Source organism: Macaca fascicularis, chromosome 12, assembly GCF_037993035.2.
Source record: "Macaca fascicularis isolate 582-1 chromosome 12, T2T-MFA8v1.1".
NCBI lineage: Eukaryota > Metazoa > Chordata > Mammalia > Primates > Cercopithecidae > Macaca > Macaca fascicularis.
Window position 1 is genome coordinate 107,821,922 of NC_088386.1, and position 19,260 is coordinate 107,841,181.

At 33.2% G+C, this 19,260-nt stretch overlaps 1 protein-coding gene across 6 annotated transcripts in view; it reads right to left on the reverse strand.

The window, feature by feature from the left end:
• The window catches only part of ERBB4 (erb-b2 receptor tyrosine kinase 4), a 1,185,936-nt gene that overhangs the window by 624,991 nt on the left and 541,685 nt on the right, over nt 1-19,260 (reverse strand). The gene's annotated exons all lie outside the window — the stretch shown is intronic.

Here is a 19,260-nt window from a genome sequence, read left to right on the forward strand (position 1 = left end):
TTACTTTATTTTATTTATCAAGGAATTATGTTGCTAAATGTTTCAGTAAATAAATTGAGGTCTTTTAAAAACAATGGAAATTACAACCGGATTCAGATTAACTAAATTTTCAGGTTAAACGAATCTTAAAGGAAAAAAGGAAGGGAACATAGAAGAGAGAAATTTAATGAAGGAAGGGGGAAGCGTGTAAGAAAAGGAAGAAAAGAAGAGGAATCTATTGCAATCAAAATCAATTGTGATGAAGGCTGGCTTCCTAATTTTTTATATTTTTCTCACCTAATTTTACTTACACATTTTTATTTTCTAAGGCTACAGAAAATGAAACTGGAACAGGCAAAAAAAAAAAAAACCAGGCCGGGCGCGGTGGCTCAAGCCTGTAATCCCAGCACTTTGGGAGGCCGAGACGGGCGGATCACGAGGTCAGGAGATCGAGACCATCCTGGCTAACACAGTGAAACCCCGTCTCTACTAAAAAATACAAAAAACTAGCCGGGCGAGGTGGCGGGCGCCTGTAGTCCCAGCTACTGGGGAGGCTGAGGCAGGAGAATGGCGTAAACCCGGGAGGCGGAGCTTGCAGTGAGCTGAGATGTGGCCACTGCACTCCAGCCTGGGCGACAGAGCGAGACTCCGTCTCCAAAAAAAAAAAAAAAAAAAAAACCGCAATTGTTTCTCATTTATTTCCAATACTCACAATGTATAATTACAAAGTATGTTGCCAATCACTTAAACATTCTAATGCCTCAAATAATTTATAAGGTATTCAGCCAAAACTAACCTTTGAAATGAAAGAAAAAAAAATTGTAAGAGGAAATTTTTAATAACTTGTCCTTTTAAAGGAAGTTTTACTTAAAGTAATTCATACAGTTTAGAAGTCACCACTGAAGTTCAAAATTTCTAAGAGCTACACCTTTCTGTGATTTCATCTTTCTCAAGTGATATTACAAATTTCTGGCATTTATAACTTTTAAAATGTACTTGTTAGGGAAAATAACAATTTAATTATTTTTAATATTCTTTGTAAATTTTAATTAGGACTTTTTTATTATCAGGCTTGATTAAGGAAATAATTTATTAGAGCAGAAAAAGGTTTTAGAGAGCAAATGTTTATACTATTAATTAATATCAGCTAGCTATGTGCATATAATAAATTTTTAATTTTCAGACCTATTGTTATTAAAGGCACAGTGTTTTAACAGTGAGTTTCAAATAACAAAGAGTACTTAAGTTCTAGTTCACACTACTTACTAGTTTTATAATCTTGGGCAAGTTGGATTCTCTCCAAGCCTCATCTCCTCATCCATAAAAGCAGGAATACAAACCCTAGCTACCTCAAAGTGCTGTAAAGGGTAAAACAAGAACATTAGCAGCAGTACAGTGTCTGTTATATAGTAAGTGTTTAGTAAAGAATACTTACTGATAATATATATGCAATTTATTTCCATTTGTGACAGGTAATTATTTTGATGCCAAATATTAGAGGCTAGATATGCTTTACCTATGCCCACATCTAGGCTCTCTCTGAGCTACTGATTCAAGTTTCTAAATTATTCTTTACAATTGAAGATGGGAATAAGACAGGTGTCAAATATTTTAATTTATTCCAGTGAGTCTAGTTAATGTTACATCATCTACCCAAGCAAAAGACTATGCTCTTCTCTCTTTCATTTGCTTCTTATTCTACTTTCCCCTTCCCTCTTCCTCCTCTTCTCTTTAAATATAACTATTAAAATTGCTTTTATCAATCTTTGCATGTTTTCCAAGCCTAAGGTCATTGGAGCTTAAGTTTTCCTGATAATCCTTTTTAAGAGATTGAAGTCTCTTTTGCTTATGTGCTCCTACAATCATGCATAAAATTGTTCTGGCTTATTTGCAATCTGTTTGTTTTTTTTTTTTCTAAAATGAAAACCCACAAATGAATTTTAACAGCATTCTCTTCTTTCATTAATAGAAACTCTAAGATGGTACTGTCATTTTTCCAAGGTTCTTTTTTGTTCTATAGTCCCATTTATGTCTTCTTTTTGGAATAAAACTATGTCCATAACCAAAGTCCTCTAGATTCTTTCTCTGTTTTTTGAGTGACGACAATTAGAGGAAGGTAAGACAAATATTTACCAGATGACCTACTTTGATTAGAATGAGTTTCCAAAAAAAATGTTCATATTGCTGAAGTCCCTATACATCTTTACTGTGTCTTCTTGTAAGAAAGAAACAGCCAAGTCCTCAATCTGACCAAGCATTTTATAAAATATTCCGTAGCAAAGCATTTGTTTTTTTCTCTTTCTTTACTTTTCTTATTTGCTTCAATGGAAAAGTTTTCCTAAAATCCAATACTTTGATCATTTGAATTTTACAACTATCAAGATTTTAGACAACTGTTGCCCAACATTGTTATTTTTTTAAAATTAATCCTATGCTTCAATAATTATAATTGTTTCTGTATAATATTCTTAAAAATAAATTTTATTCATATAATATTTCTTCTGTTTAATCAATTTAAAATAGTAAGGGTAAAAATCCTTTTTTTTGTCCCCTTTTTCAATTACGCTATGCATTGAAACTCCTTTACCAAGACCTCCATCTTATTTTAAGTATGCACTATTAGTAGGGAACAAAAATTAGGATCGTCCAGTAGGTGATTTGCTATGATATGAAGCATATTGATGATCCTGGAAGGGGTGCAATCTAATTATATTCCATTCAATGAATAAATATGACTTTTTATGAATAAAAAATGAGTCTTCAGTGAATGTTGTTGAAAGCACTATATAAAAAGAACACTGCATTCACTTTCCTAACTCCACCCATGTCTTACTTGAATGCCTTCCTCAGGAACACAGCTCTCATTCATTCTATTAATATGAATTTGGTATATAAAATTAGAGCAAAATGGAATCATTCATCCCTTAGCTTGCATTCACTATCGAATTTATAATACAAATTACTAACATCAATAACAGTAATATCCACAAGCAAAAATAATCCCTTTAAATAAGTATAACTAAGTTAGCAATGAAAAAAATAGAAAGAATATTGATATAAATGCTCATTAACCCTTTCCTGAATTCTTTAAAAAATAAAAGAGATGATTTATCAGATCATTTCCTATCGTGAATTAAACAATTTCTAGGCACTTGAATAGATGTCTACTGAGGAAATGTGAATATTGATATAAATGCTCATTAACCCTTTCCTGAATTCTTTAAAAAATAAAAGAGATGATTTATCAGGTCATTTCCTATCATGAATTAAACAATTTCTAGGCACTTGAATAGATGTCTACTGAGAAAATGTGAAAGTGGATTTTTGTGTAGGTGGGGAATTATAAAACATGATAGAAATTTGTATTGCATTATTAGAATAAAAAGCCATAAAAATGTCTGGGGGGATTAAGATAGTTAGGGCTGTAGGAGTTTCTGCCACTTCAATGTACTTGTGTATATTGTAGGCATCCCACTTATTTTTTCATAAAGCACTATAAATATTCCTTGAAGGCTATCTTAACTTTCAGATTATTTGAAATAACTGTACATTTGTCACAAAATCCAACAAGAATATTCCAAGTGCTTACTATGTCTATATCATTGTACCACTTTGTTAAGGAAATAACCAAAATAAAAATAAAAATAAATAAATAAATAAGGACCATTCAGGCAGTTCCCAATTTAGAACAATTCAACTTCTAGCAATTTGTTAAATTTAAAATAGTTGGTTACACCCATGTTTTTTTGAAGCTAACAAATAAATTTAGAACAAGCCTCTTGACTTGCTTCTTGGATGCTCAAGTGAAAAGTTCATCCTGGAACATGCAAATGGTATCCTCGACCAGTCTCTCTTGAGGATGTTGGGTGTTGCAAAATTTAGAAGATAGAACGTAAGAAGTAACTAATAACAATGAGATAGTGACTCAATAGGAGTGCCAGGTTAGATGCTAGCAAGTTTAGATTTATGTGACTGGAATATTTTCATAACATTATACTAAAAATATTTTAAATAGAAAATATTATTTTCATAATTCTAAAACTCTTCACATGACAAAATTCATCTAACATACAAATTTTAGCATACATAATTTTTAAATAGTTTTTAAAAATTAGTATATATAAAATATACTATGGTCAATATCCAACAGTCATTCAAAAACAGGCCATTAAAATTCAATTCTAGTGATGTCTATAGCTTACATAGTAGGGCTTTTGTTGTGGATTTCATATTAATATATTTAGCCAATATCTATTGAATGCCTCTATTGTGTCTATTCCAGATGATGTTCCAGAACTGCCGATACAAGAGTGAACAAAATATTATACATAAAAAGCAAATAAACAATTAAAATATACAATATTGCAGATGATGATTAATGCTGTGGATACAAATTAAGCAAATAAAGTTACAAACAACAAATCACCTGTAATTGTACTGTATTTGACCAATGACTAAAGCTTTTACGTTTAAAAACTTAAATGTGATGAGGGACCTATAAAACAAAATGAAGCAACAACAAAAAAAAGAGATATTATCATCTAGCAATATTCTTAAAGGTAAGAATGCAAAGTAACAGGAGTAGCTTTCACATAAATATTACAACAATGCATTTCAATATTCTCTATAAATGGTGTTTTTCTGGAATAAAGAGTTTTATTGTCCCAGGAAAGGAGAAATATACTTGATATTTTTTTCCAAGATAATAGACTTAGAAGGTAAATCCAGGGGAGAAAGACTATTGTAAAAACGTTTAATTACACTTGGCCAACCTAGGACAGAAAAGATCATTTAGTTGTTCATTAAGGCTTATCCCATTGTCTGAATAGGAATGAGAATAAGATAAATGAATGGGAAGGAAGTTGGAAAAAGGAAAAATCAGAGACATTGAAGAGAAGCATTAGCACATGTGCCTGGTGTCTGGATTTCTCGCCTAAGCCTGGTGTCTGGATTTCTCCCCTAAGCCTTCGGCTGAGTTGGTGTCTGTTTTCAGTTGAAGTACAATGGGATGACACAGTAAAACTTAAGTTCACAGGTTGGGTTGAGGCACAGCAGATTATTTGCTGAAGTTGAGGGAGAGAGGGGACAGGACAATGTGAAGCAGAATCTTAGCAAATTAAAAGGATAAGAGAAGTATAGCTAGAATTTCCCACATTTTCCTGTCATCTTCTGAACTCTCCAAACTGTTCTAACCTCTGCCTGTTACCCAGTTCCAAAGTCACTTCCATATTTTCAGGTATCTTTGCAGCAACATCCTACTCTACTGGTACCAATTTACTGTATTAGTCAGTTTATAAACCGACTAATGTCTTTTCATAAAAACATACCAGAGACTGGGAAGAAAAAGAGGTTTAATTGGACTTGCAGTTCCATGTGGCTTAGGAGGCCTCAGAATCATGGCGGGAGGTGAAAGGCACTTCTTACATGGCAGCAGCAAGAGAAAATGAGGAGGAAGCAAAAGCAGAAACCCCTGATAAACCCATCATATCTCATGAGACTTATTCACTATCACAAGAATAGCATGGGAAAGACCAGCCCCCACGATTCAAATGTGGGTCCCTCCCACAACATGTGGGAATTCTGGGAGACACAATTCAAGTTGAGATTTGAATGGGGACACAGTCAAACCGTATCAGAGAGGGAAGGGAGGAAAGAAGAGAGGGAGATGAGAGACAGTGAGAGAGATAGAGAGAGAGACAGACAGAGAGAGAGAAAGACAGAGAGAGAGAGAAAACATGAGTTTGTCAGGGGCAGAAATCGATGATAAATATCTTCTAAATAGCCTTAGCTCAAGACTAGAATCTGCCCAAGCTTTCCTACGGACCCAGACTCTCCACTCTTCAGGTGAGACAAAAAGAAAATTGTGGACACTGCATGTACCTCTTTACTCCAGTGTCATGAAATCATTTGAATTTCCCTCACCCCATGCCCCATATACCAGTGTGTTGTAGAGGAGGAAAAACATGAAGATATGGGCTCCAAAGACAAAGTCTTACCTGATGTAGGTGTTTGGATTTATTCCAATTTAATTAACAACAACAAAAAAGGCAAAATAATTTTTAGCTTTATATATTACCTGAAACTCAGTGGGTGGGAGTTCAAAAGGAAAAGATCAGTAGTAGCCCAAGAAACTACCTGTCCTCTGCTCAGTCATGTGTCAGTTAGTAAATCTGATAGCCCACAACACCTATGCATGCTGGTGAGCCAACAGTTTTGAGAGAAACCCATATCATCCATGTTACGCATTGAGTTGTTTTCCCTCAGAATCTTGTATTGGAACCAGTACCTTATATTGAAGATTCTGGTACCTTAGAATGTAACTGTATATGGAGATAGTATCTTTAAGGAGGTAATTACGGTTAAATGAAATCCTCAGGGTGAGACCCTAACCCAAGGGGATTGATATATTTACAAGAAGAGGAAGAAACACTTGAGATTCATGCTTACAGCAGAAAAGCCATGTGAAGACACGACGGGAGGGCAGCCACCAACCAAGGAGAGACACCTCAGGAGACACCTACTCTGTGGGGACCTTGCTCTTGGACAGTCAGCCTCTAGAACTTGGAGAAAATAAACTTCTGCTGTTTAAGCCACCCAGGGTGTGCTATTTTGTTACTGCCTAGCTAACTGAGGCAATCCAATATTATAAAGAAGAAAAGACAGGAAGAAGCATGACAACATTATCACCCAGATTTCTTTAGAAGACTTCTCCAAATTACTATGCTGTTTTTCATCCTAGATAAGATATATTTTTTCTAATGTATTAAATAAAAAGAAAACAGGGATAGTAAAGAACTCCAAGCATGCTATAATTTTTAAATATTTGTATAACATTTTTGCCCCCAATTATCTATCCATTGTAGGCAGAATTATACTGGGAACAGTCAGATTTGATTAAAATGTTTAAGATCATTTCTGCTTTTTTAAAAAAGAAGCTTAAAAAAAAAAACAACCCAGCAGATTCCAGTGAGAAACAAAAGTACTTGCATATCAGTGTTTCTTAGAAAAAAAGAATTAGATTCAGTGTGCTACAGGATAAAGATTAAACTTTCTTTTTTATAATTATAGGTTTACAATTATATGTTTATTAATTATAAACATAATTTATATGTTTTATAATTATTAGAGTGCCTTTTCCCATATATTATTTTATGTATTAGTAAGTAATAAAGTCATCAAAAGGGGCATACATATGTACATTGTTTTGATGTTTATGTTTTGGACACTCACTGTTTTAATTTTTATATAGTCAAATCTATCTATATTTATATGTCTCTCTATCTACCTATCATCTATCTACCTATCTATCTATCTATCTATCTATCTATCTATCTATCTATCTATTACAAACAGGGTCTCAGTCTGTCACTCAGACTGCAATGTATTGGCATGATCATGGTTCACTGCAGCCTCAAACTCCTGGGTTCAAGCAGTCCTCCCACCTCATTATCCTGAGTACCTAGGATGACAGACACGTGCCACCACACTCAGCTAATTTTAAAAAAAATTGTAGAGACAGAGTTTTGCTATGTTGTCAAGTCTGGTCTCAAACTCCTGGCCTCAAGCTCTCCTCCCCCACTGGCCTCCCAAAGCATTAGGATCACAGGCATGAACCACCATGCCTGGCCTCAATTTAATTGTTATAACTTACATTATGTCCATTTTTAGAAATGTTTTATCATCTAAAAATACTTAAGTATTTATCTAGATTTTTTCCAGTATGTATAGAGTTTGATTTTTTATATTTACCTTCTCAATCTATTTGGAGTTTGTTTGTTTGTTTTTGCTTAACAGTGTAAAGCATACATTTACATTTTTATCCAAACAAGTTTTTTTTCCAGGCAATATATCTGAACAACTATATAGAATTCATCAGTTTAGACATGCATATCTTCTAGACATGAGTTGCACCTATAAATCCTCTTTAACTCAAAACACGGTCCAAAGAAAGAGCCTTAGATATCACATTGAAGGAAAAATAATTTAACCTGAGAGAGCAACAGCAAAAACAGCACAATTAACAGAGAAGACATTCTCAGGGAATATATGGAAATTATTTTGCAAAAACACACTCCCTAATGCTTCATGCGTTATGCACAAGAACTTGGACGTCTAAAATTATAGAGCCTAGGATCCACTGAACTTCAAGCTATTAATGCCTCATGTTCTGGGAATTCTCTGATGTGGGTGTTATTAAAATCTCTCATAGACCACGGCCATCATTCCAACAGAGAGCAGCATGCAACATGGAACACAGAACAAAAATCCCTGAGTGGCGAGGATGCCCAGAGTCACATCTCTTAGACACATCTGCCAAAAGGATTCACTAATTTCTTATTTTCTAGGCACTTTATGTCAGATCAGAACAAAATATTTTGTAACAGCTTTACTCAATAATGTTTAAGTAAATAAAATATAATTTTTGTTTCACTGTTTAATTTCTCATTTCATTTTTCTGTGCTCTATGAGAAACCCTGAGTTAAAGAACTGTCCTGGCTAATCTGAAAAATATATTTAATATTTTAGTTAGAGGGACTCTAACTGATGATTGCAATACTTCTTATTCGTAAATTTGCTTCAGGTTTCTCAATGGCTTTTCATTCATTGGATTTAAATCCAAGTTCCTCAACATTGTTTTTAAGGACCTTGCCTTTTTTTTTTCAAAAAGGGGTGGGGTCTCACTATGCTGACCAGGCTGGCCATGAACTCCTGGTCTCAAGCTATCCTCCTATCTCAGCCTCCGAAAGTGCTGGGATTACACATATGAGCCACTGTGCCCAGCCATGGCCCTTGATTTTTTATACTTCTATTTTCTCTCTCAAATTATGCAGAAATACTGAATTCCTAATAATTATTCAATGTGTCGTGCTTTTCCTAGACTCTTGGACATTATTGCTTGTGTCTCAAATACAATATCTAATGCCCCTGACTTCTCCACACCATCTTAAGTCCCTCTTTATACGCCCAGTTCCTTCAGGTCTCAGTTGCAATGTGACTTCATCCAGCAAGGCTTTCCAGCTGCCGAGGCTGGAATAAGAGATCCTTTTTATATTGTGTATTCCCATATTCTATCTATGATAGCACATTCTATCTATGATAGCACTCATGGATACTGTTGAATAAATTAGCCATTTTGAAGGAAACTAAAAAAGTGTTTAACATCCAGAGTGGTCAGCTTCGGTCAATAGGCCTAAAATGATACCTTAAGGTATTCTTGTTTGGGGCTATAATATGGTATACTCCAGGTATAACACAATGTTTGCCTTGCAATCCTAAAGGATATGTTCGTTCTACAGAAAGCATCCATTTTAAACTTTGGTGACTGTTAAGGTTTAGGTAGATATTAATTAGTATCATTATTTCTTCTCAATATTCTAAAATTAATTTTAAAATAGTCTTACCATAGGTTTTTTTTTTTTGATAGAATTTTGTCATTTGTCATGCAAGACTCCATATCTTTTTACAAAATTAAAAATTTGTTGTTTTTTTTTTTTCAGGCAACAGAAACCTGAAAGCAAGTTTAAACATTGTACTGGTTTTATTATTCACTAGTATTTAGTAACTATTGATACTAGAACATATTTCTGTGTTGGGCAATATTCAAAATTTAACAAAAATTTTGGATTTCCATCCAATTTTAAGAATGAAAGCTGGAAGAGTATTTATAATAAGAAGTTACCTATTTTTACTGGTTATGCCTATAGGGGAGATATTACCATAACACAATCAACCAGGGAAATCCCATTAGAAATTAAAAGCATGTTAAAATCTCATTAAGGTTTTCCCCAAGCTATGAGCATACTTGCCCAATTAAAAAAAAAAATTAAAAATATTTGTTTTAGATTACAAGTTTTAAAAAATGCTTCCTAGATACTATAATGTTCTATGTGCAAACCTTGATCACTCAGGCTTTTGGTTTGTTCCCCCACTTTGCTGCATGAGTTGTTTATATCCATAGCCAAAGAATTCTTCTCATGGTTGGCTCACTCATCAGTATGTCCTATTTACGTGACAATGAGTAAGAGAAACATCTCCCTGGGGCCACCTTTATGGTCATACATGTTCAATTTTAATCAATCACTACATGAAACAAATATTTCGCTAAAACCAAGATGGACTTTGGATGCCAGAAAAGACCAAAAGAGATTTTAACTGCCTTTATTGCTTGACAATTACTCTTGGTTAAGGACAAACCATTACGATAAGGACTCAAGGTTTGTGATACCTCTCTGGGCTGCCTTTAACTATGGAGTGAAGGATAACCGCAGAAATAGATACAGAAGGTCTGCAACTTTGCCTCTGACCAACTGAGGAAATAAGATGAAGAGAGCATTGGTCAATGTATCTAGTATCTTGCATATAAATCCCCTGTTTGCTGGATTAACTGCAAATGTAGATGAGTGTCTCTGTCCTATATCTATCAAAACGATAATAGTCTATGATTCCTTCCTTTTCAAACCTTTCAGAATTCATAGGAAGCATCAGGAACACGGATTCATTCCAGATTATACAAACTTCTTCAACTTTTATTGTGTTTCCTCTCTTAAACATTCTCTAAACCCTCTGGTAACTTTCACTTATAAAACAATAAATACTTCTGAATTATTTACTGAAGCAAGATACCTATCCAAATACTGTAATAAAATGTTGATGTTGTAAACACAATAAATTAAGGGAAATCTATGTGTCTATAATAAATGATAAATTCTATACTTTAAATGTTTATAAATAATAATGTCAAATAATCCTTGAAAGATAATGTGTCATTTGTATAGTATTTATAACTTCAGTCATAATTATATGTTTATTTAATGTTAATTCATCAATAATTTTCCCAATCTCAGTCTCTCATATACACACTTAAATTACTTGCCACAGCTTAAATAGATTCCCTCTTTCCCTTTCCCTCTCCCCTTCTTCCCCTCTGTCCTTTACTGAAGATCAAATGTAACTTAACGCAATTTCGGAGTCACAGAAACAACCATGTCGGCTGCATTACTTATACTATCTTGTTTATTCCTTAGAATAAGGTAAAATTGATAAATAATCTATTCATCATTCCACTTCCACTCTAAAATCTAAACGTTATGAATTAGTCATATAGCCTATAAATCATGAAATTATTTACACACACACACACACACACACACACACAAACACACACAAAATGCTTGAGTTTAGGTAGAATGCAATACGTGAAGCTGAAAAGCACTGAAAAATTACAAACAAGGTTTCCATTAGAGATCATCCTTGACCTGAAATCAGCATATACTTTGTAAGTAAATTTCCTTTTTTGTTTGAAATGTAAGATGGCATTTTGTTTTCTTGCTCAAGGTATGAAATGACAATAGTTCTTTAAAGTGAGATCTCAGCAACAAATGTTAATGGCAAACCTCATACCTCTGTCTTTGTAAACAAATCAGAAGTTTACTTGTGTAATTTCTTTGAAAAAATGTCATAACCATGATACACTGGGGATGATTGTAGGGATTAAGTGAGATATAAATATATTACTTATTATACTGGAATGCATTACATAATATTTTTACTATATACACTAGAAAACATTAGAAATCACTACTATGATTACCTTTGTCAATTTTTATTTACTAAATAAGAAACAAAATAAAAACAATGCTAGTATCATTCAAGTTCATGTTTAATAATTTAACAAAAAGGTTTTATCATCATACTCCATGTTTTAAAATATTTTTATTATCTTATTTCTTAGAATATTTTTATTTTAATCAAACTAGAACATGTCTCTCATTAAAGGCATAATTAGATTTTTGAGGAATATTTACTGACAGTTTATACTTTTCTGACCTATAACAGACTTTAATAAATAGGAAAATTAGTTTTTCCAAATTAGTTTTCCCAAATAACTCTATGTCTCTTGCTTATCTGATTGCCTTAATTAACATGGCAGAATATATTCGTAATTGATTTTGTGATAAAATAAATAATTATAATTAATTGGTTTTAAAATCATTAGCATAAATCAATTTTTTGCCAGTTCTCATATTTGCATTTTTAGAATTAATGCTCTTGAGGCATGACATAAAACACAGTAGTGTGAATTCCCTTGACTAAATAGGTGCACAGAATTCCCTCATTTTTCTCATGTTTTCAGTGGTATCCCGAATAAATCTTAAAACGTTCTGCATAGTTCAGACTCTGGAGCTATGTTTAAATTCAGTTAGCTACAGATGCCTTGAACTAAGAATGACATTAACACATTATTGAAAATTAATTAACTAAACATAAAAGAATCAAGTGAATGGAAATAAATTCTTGTAAAATCAGCATGTGCACAAAAGTTCTCAGTGTTTACTGCTCTGTCATTAATTGTAGCTACAAATGGGACAGTTTGCTTCCATTTCTTTTACCTCTGTCTATAACTTTTTTGTGTGTTAAAGATTGATTTCCTTTTTTTTTTCAATTTGCTAATATTTTAGGGTTAAACCCATCTTACCTATTCATTTTACTGTAGAATATTTCCTTACCAAGTTTAGTTTGATGGTCAGCAGTAGGTCAATTAATGATTCATTTCTGTCTCTTAGGTTTTAAGTCTTTTAATTTTAGACTAGTGGTTATGATGATTATATAAAATTAAATATGTTATAATGGTGTCTCTAGTTATGGTATAATAGTAAGTAACAGAACATTTGAGGGATTCAGTAATTCCTTTCTAAAATACATTGTCACTGTTTCTAATTTTTATGACATTGTCTGAAAAGGAAGACTTTATAACCTCACTTTGTAAAATTAATAAAGGTATTAACACTACCACTTAGTTTCATGTTTTTCACATAAATAAGAAAGCAGGAATGTATCAAATATGCATTATTTTGATACCCATCAATATTACCTCTGACAACTTTTGAATGCTAAGACTAATCCTCAGATCATATAGCCCAAGAGTTATTACATTTGCCCTGAATTTCCATGGCCAGATATATAACATTGACTTGGAGAAATGAGGAATTAGAAGTCACACAGTTTTTCCTATATCAGATGGAGATTACTAAAGTTTAGAAATGTGTTTGCAATATTAATTGAATGCTAATTCAGTAGATTTCTTCTATTGATAGTTAAGGAAGCTGGTTTGGTGGTGAAAACAATGTATGAAAGCCAGATGGGGGTTTAAGGAAAAGAAGAAGGTGAAGTTCTATATCCCCTCATTTAGTAATCATTTACCCTCTATATTGTGGCAAATAACAGAGTTAGAATTGAAACTAATTATGAATTAGGAGCCTATAAGAAAAATAAAGTAAATATTACAAGGAAATTTAGCATAGGGACATGAAAAATTCTTCTATAGCTAAAATTTAAATTGACTTAAATACCAAGTTAAGAATGATTCATAAAACCCTAACAATGCTGTTAGGAGGGTCAGAAAAAATATCTACCAAAATCTATACTTAGATAGAATCACGTATATATTTTATTAGATATTATATATAATACATTTAGTTACGTTAATCTACATGCAGATAAACCTCATGCAGTATTAACTCAGGACATTACAAAGAGCAGAAAATTTACATTTGGTCAACGCATAAAGAAAAAAAATAAATTATATCCAACACTGAAAACCTATTCACATTTAAGAAAGAGAGAACATTTTGACATCTCTCATTTTTATATTTTATATCTCAGTGGAAAATAAATATTACAAACACTTAAAACTCTTGAGGTTGGCATATTTGTTTTTCTAATATGAAATATGGTTTTCCAACATACAAATTTTGTTTTAAATATGCCCTAAATATCGGATTCTTTTTAATAGGTTTTGAATATTAACTTAAAATGTATATCTACCCTACTAGGCTTAAAGAGTTATTAGCATGTTTCCTTAAGCAACAGTCGTTTCAGGCTATTATTTAAATTTCTAAATATGGGCAGTGGTTGCTGAAGAGTTATTTCTTCACTTCATACCAATAGGCAATATCCCTAAACTTTTTAATTCCTTAAAGTTTAGCTATGTAATTTTATTGTCCAGTGTGTCCTTAGATTACTATATCCTTCCCAAGTATATTAGACTCCTGTATTTTCTGCCTTTGATTCTATTGGTTTTATAGGGTGTTATATTTGCTCCAGGAGAACAATATTTATTTTCTGTGGCCATTAATCAATGTCACTTGTGCTAAAAAGCTATGCAAGGATTTCTGCCTAATAGCCAAGGAAACTATATTTATTGGTTGGAAAATCCTTAGCTACAGCTACTAAACTACCATTAGTGGAATCCTTAACAGCTCATTACCACAGTTAGATGTGCTGTGTACAGCATAGGTTGAATGAGAATCACACTTTTTAAGAAGTCTTTTGTTTATTCCACTCTGACAGATCTCTATCCAGTGTAATCAACTCCAGAGTGATGTCAAGAAGAAAAACTGTGAAAAGATGAAATAGCATCTATTTTCTTGATATGAAGGAAAATGTGGCATTTTAAAATAATATGTACAAATTGCTTTATCGAAAAATTATCAGTATCTTATGAGGCAATAGCCTCTCTACAGCCAGCCTCAGAAATAAATGCACTTAAAATATTTCAATACAGAAGTAAATAAGATAAAGTTAGCTTCATATTAATAACATGACCATTAAATTATGCAAACTTGGCAGTATTGAGAATTTTCCACTTATAATTTTGGCATACATGTATGTATCAGTTTTTAAATAAATGCACATATTTGAATGCTACTAAAAAGATACTGGTAAAATGAAACTGATATGACCAAGAATAATGTATCAAGATGGCAGACTGAGCTCAATGTTCACTTTCCCAATTCCAGCTCCCATTATATGACCAAAAAATGATGCTAAGATTAATAAGTAAATCCAAGATAAGACTGATATTGGCAAAGCAAAATATACCAAAAGTTTCTAGAGACTAGATGGAATCAACTCTAGTGAGTGACCAGAAGAAATCAGAACCGAAAACACATGCAGAAGAGGGGTTTCAGAGGTGACAGTTGCTCAGGGTTTCCAAAAGATGGATCAGCTGACACAAGGAACAGAAATTAGTACAAGAAATTTCTTCATGGAGATTAACTGTATCTGGAGCCAGTTACAGCCTTACCATTATAACTCTATTCCCAGACATATTCTCTTGTGGTGGGCAGAGGACAACAGGCAAGCTTGTCCTGAGATAAAAATGAAACCCAGAGGTACAGCATAGCAAAAATAAATTCTAAAAATAAAATAAAGAGGTAAAAGGGCCGCTTTTTGAAGGAAAAGCAACCCTTATAAGACTGGCAACAAACAGTACTAACATCAAAAGAAACAGATGATCATACAAATAGAGAAAGTTTAAAATAAACACAGTAAATAATATTGAGAGTCAAGAGAATTTTGCATTTCCATAAAGCAATAAGAATTTGTTATGAACAAATATAGAAGTCTTAGATGCTTAAAAAATGAATGTCGGCTGGGCAGGGTGGTTCACAACTGTAATCCCAGCACTTTGGGAGGCCGATGCAGGTGAATCACTTGAGGTCAGGATTCGACCTCAGTCTAGCCAATATGGCGAAACCCTGTCTCTATTAAAAGTAAAAAAAAAAAAAAAAAAAAAAAAAAAATTCTGGGCATGGTGGTGGGCACCTGTAATTCCAGACTTGGGAGACTGTGGCAGGAGAATTGCTTGAACCCGGGAGGCAGACAGTGAGCTGGGATTGTGCCACTGCACTCCAGCTTGGGCAACACAGCGAGACTCTGTCTCAAAAGAGAAAGAAGGAAAGAAAGAAAGAAGGAAAGAAGGAAAGCAGGAAAGAAGGAAGGGAGAAAAAGAGAAAAAAAAAAAAAAGAAAGGAAGGAAGGAAGGAAGGAAAGAAAGAAAGAAAGAAAGAGAGAGAAATAAAAGAAAGAAAGAAAGAAAAGAAAAGAAAGAGAAAGAAAGACAAAAGAAAAGAAAAAAGAAAAGGAAAGAAAGAGAGAGGGAGGGAAAGGAAGAAAGGAAGAAAGGAAGGAAGGAAGAAAGGAAGGAAGGAAGGAAGGAAGGAAGGAAGGAAGGAAGGAGAAAAGAAAGAGACAATACAAATAAGTGTCAAACCAAAAATCTTAATTGACCAGTTGAATGATATTAAAAAAAAAAAAAAAAAGTGCTACGGAAAACTAAATAATGATTTGAAAAACTGAGCTAAAGCATTTTTCCTATAACTCAATATGATGGGACAAGTAAATAGAACAACATGAACGAAAGAGATACAGAGAATACGAGGCAGGAGAATAGTGTCTGGAGGCAGGAAACCTAACGACAATTTTGCACTGACTTCCTAGAACTAAATGGAATGGAAAACCCCACCTCTCCACATCCAAGTAACAAAAGGATTACAGGCTACTCCTCGCCACTGCATTGCTCATGAAAAATAGAAAGTACTTCTGATTGGTCACCTCTCACAATCAGAGTAGTCAAAGGCCAAGTCTTTATCTGCATAGGGTGTAACTTTGTACCTTCACTTCAGCCTCTGATCGGTCACTTACCTACCAATGACTTGGTCATGGGTCAAGTCCTCATTTACGTAGGGTGTAACCAGGTAACCAATGGGAAACCTCTAGAGGGTATTTAAACCCCAGAAAATTCTGTAACCATTGCTCTTGAGTCACTTGCTCGAGCAAATTCCCACTCTGTGGAGTGTATTTTCATTTCAATAAATCTGTGCTTTCGTTGCTTCATTCTTTCATTTCTTTGTGCATTTTGTCCAATTCTTTGTTCGAAACGCCAAGAATCTGGACAACTCATAGTCAAGACCCTCCGCCAGTAACAAGTAGACCCATAAATACTAACAGATATCCCAAAAGGAGAGAAAAAATAATGGAGAAAGAATGAAATAAAAGAAAAATCTAGAGCTGAAAAAGATGAGTTTTATTTGTTTATTTTCTTTGGGAGTTTCTTTGTTATTACCACAACTCACTTGTGCAAAATAAAAATAATAATAATAATAAAGCCACAATTAGATTCAACACAGTGAAGTTATATGACACTAAATATAAAGAAAAAATTATAGGACCTGAAGAGAATAATAATAACTGCAAAATATACTAAAAAATCTACCTAATATTTACTTTATTGTATATATGGCATTGTGCTAAGTAGTAAAATACTTCATCTTGTGTAATGATTATAGCATTATCATGTCATTCTCATTTTACTGATGAAGAAACTGCAAATAAAGCAATTGATTAATTTGACCAAAGTCGTTAGCAAAAATGCTGTAGAACTAGAATTCTATTGTAGAACAAAAGCAGGCTAACTCTGGAACCCATGTCTTTAGCCACTATTGTGATGGTTACTAATATAGGAATACGTTTATGATCATTATGAAATTTCTCACTGCCATTGTCTGCTGCTAAAAGATAGAAGAGCAATATTAGCAAAATCTGGAAATGATTTTTAACTGGAAATGTTAAAGCTAAACGAAGTAAAGTTCAAAAAGGATAGTGAAATAAACATATCTTTAAACAATTATCTTTTAATGAATAAAGTATAACTTCCAGAAAAAATATATACACATAATTTGTAAGACATAAGAAACAGGTGAAAATTTGATTGTCAAAATAATTGCTAATGCAAATATTCAACAAATCTAAACTAAAGTCCTAACTAGGAAAGGCTATATGATTGACCAGACAGGGAAAGGAAATGTTTACCTTTTCCTGCATGTTCATATGCATTTTTAAAAAATAACTAGCACTTATTTTTATGCAATAAATAAAATACAAAATTTACTAAAGATAGTGCAAAAATAAATTGATTGAACTACTTAAAAATTGCTTAAGGGGACATAAGATATCACTGAGGCAAAAAGCAAAACCAGCATCTCAAAAATAAAATCAGGCTTTGGAATTAACAAATCACAATGTTAAAAGCCAATACAATACATTGTTTTAATGAAGATGAAGATAAATTCATATTTACCATAAATCTTAACTACTAAATTACATTTCTGCTTTAAAAATACTGTTCTGAAAGCCAATAAGAAAAATGAAATAGAAAGGGAGAGAATAAAGGGCTAGGAGGGAATACAAATATTTGTGTATTTATCTAATTTTTCATATACTTTGACTACTAGAAAAACTACTTTTTAGTATTTTTTAAGAAATTATCAGAATTGGGCAAACTGGCAGTGGTTAAGTACCAAGGCAAGTTTAAGAAGTGTTTAAATTTTTTTAAAAAATAGAAATAATGAAATGCAACCACAAAATACAGGACATTCAGATGGAAATGAAGCCCAGAAGATTTGATCACCCTACAGAAAGTTGGGCTTTATCATCATTATGGTCATGATGAGTCAGTTCAGGGATTTGAAAAAGGGAATGAAATAGCTAAATCAATAATTTAAGAAATGATGAACTTATGGTTTACAAATATCTTTTTAGGAAACATGCAGGTTAACAGCTGTAGCAGGAATCCACGCATGAAGCAGATAGGCTCAACAAGACAGCAAGAATGAAAAGGAGGGGAAAATATTGAGAGATGAGATGTCCTGAAGATAAGTAATTGGATGTGGCAGCAGAGGACAGTAAAAAGGAAGAAAGGATAAATAAAGATATTGTCAATGTTTATACACTGATTAGCTAAAAGAATGGAATTTCCATAAAAAGAGACAGAGAGAATTAGAAAGAAATTAAATGGAGGCAGGTCACTACAGAAGATTACAACAACAAATATAGAAAACAAATTTATCTTTGTTTAAGATATATTTGAAGAATTATTAAGATTAGGCTTTAATAAAGGCTTCATACTGCAACTAATGGTCTTAGGTAGAATTTAGACATTTTTTGGCTTATTTATTTATTTATTTACTTATTTTTTGAAAGGGAGTCTTACTCTGTCGCCCAGGCTGGAGTGTAACGGTGCGATCTTGGCTCACTGCAAACTCTGCCTCCGGGTTCAAGCGATTCTCCTGCCTTAGCTTCCTGAGTAACTGGGATTACAGACACGCACCAACATGGCAAGCTAATTTTTGTATTTTTAGTAGAGACGGGGTTTTGCCATGTTGGCCAGGCTGGTCTCAAACTTCTGACCTCAGGTGATCCACCTGCCTCCACCACTCAAAGTGCTCGGATTACAGACATGAGCCGCCATGACCGGCTGGCTTATTTATTTGACAAATAATAATTGTATGTATCTATAGGGTACAACGTGATGTTTTGATCTTATGTGTAAATTACAGAAATGCAAAATCAAGGTGATTAACATATTCATCACATCACCAATGTGTGTGTGTGTGTGTGTGTGTGTGTGTGTGTGGTTAGAACTACAACTTTTATTTTAAC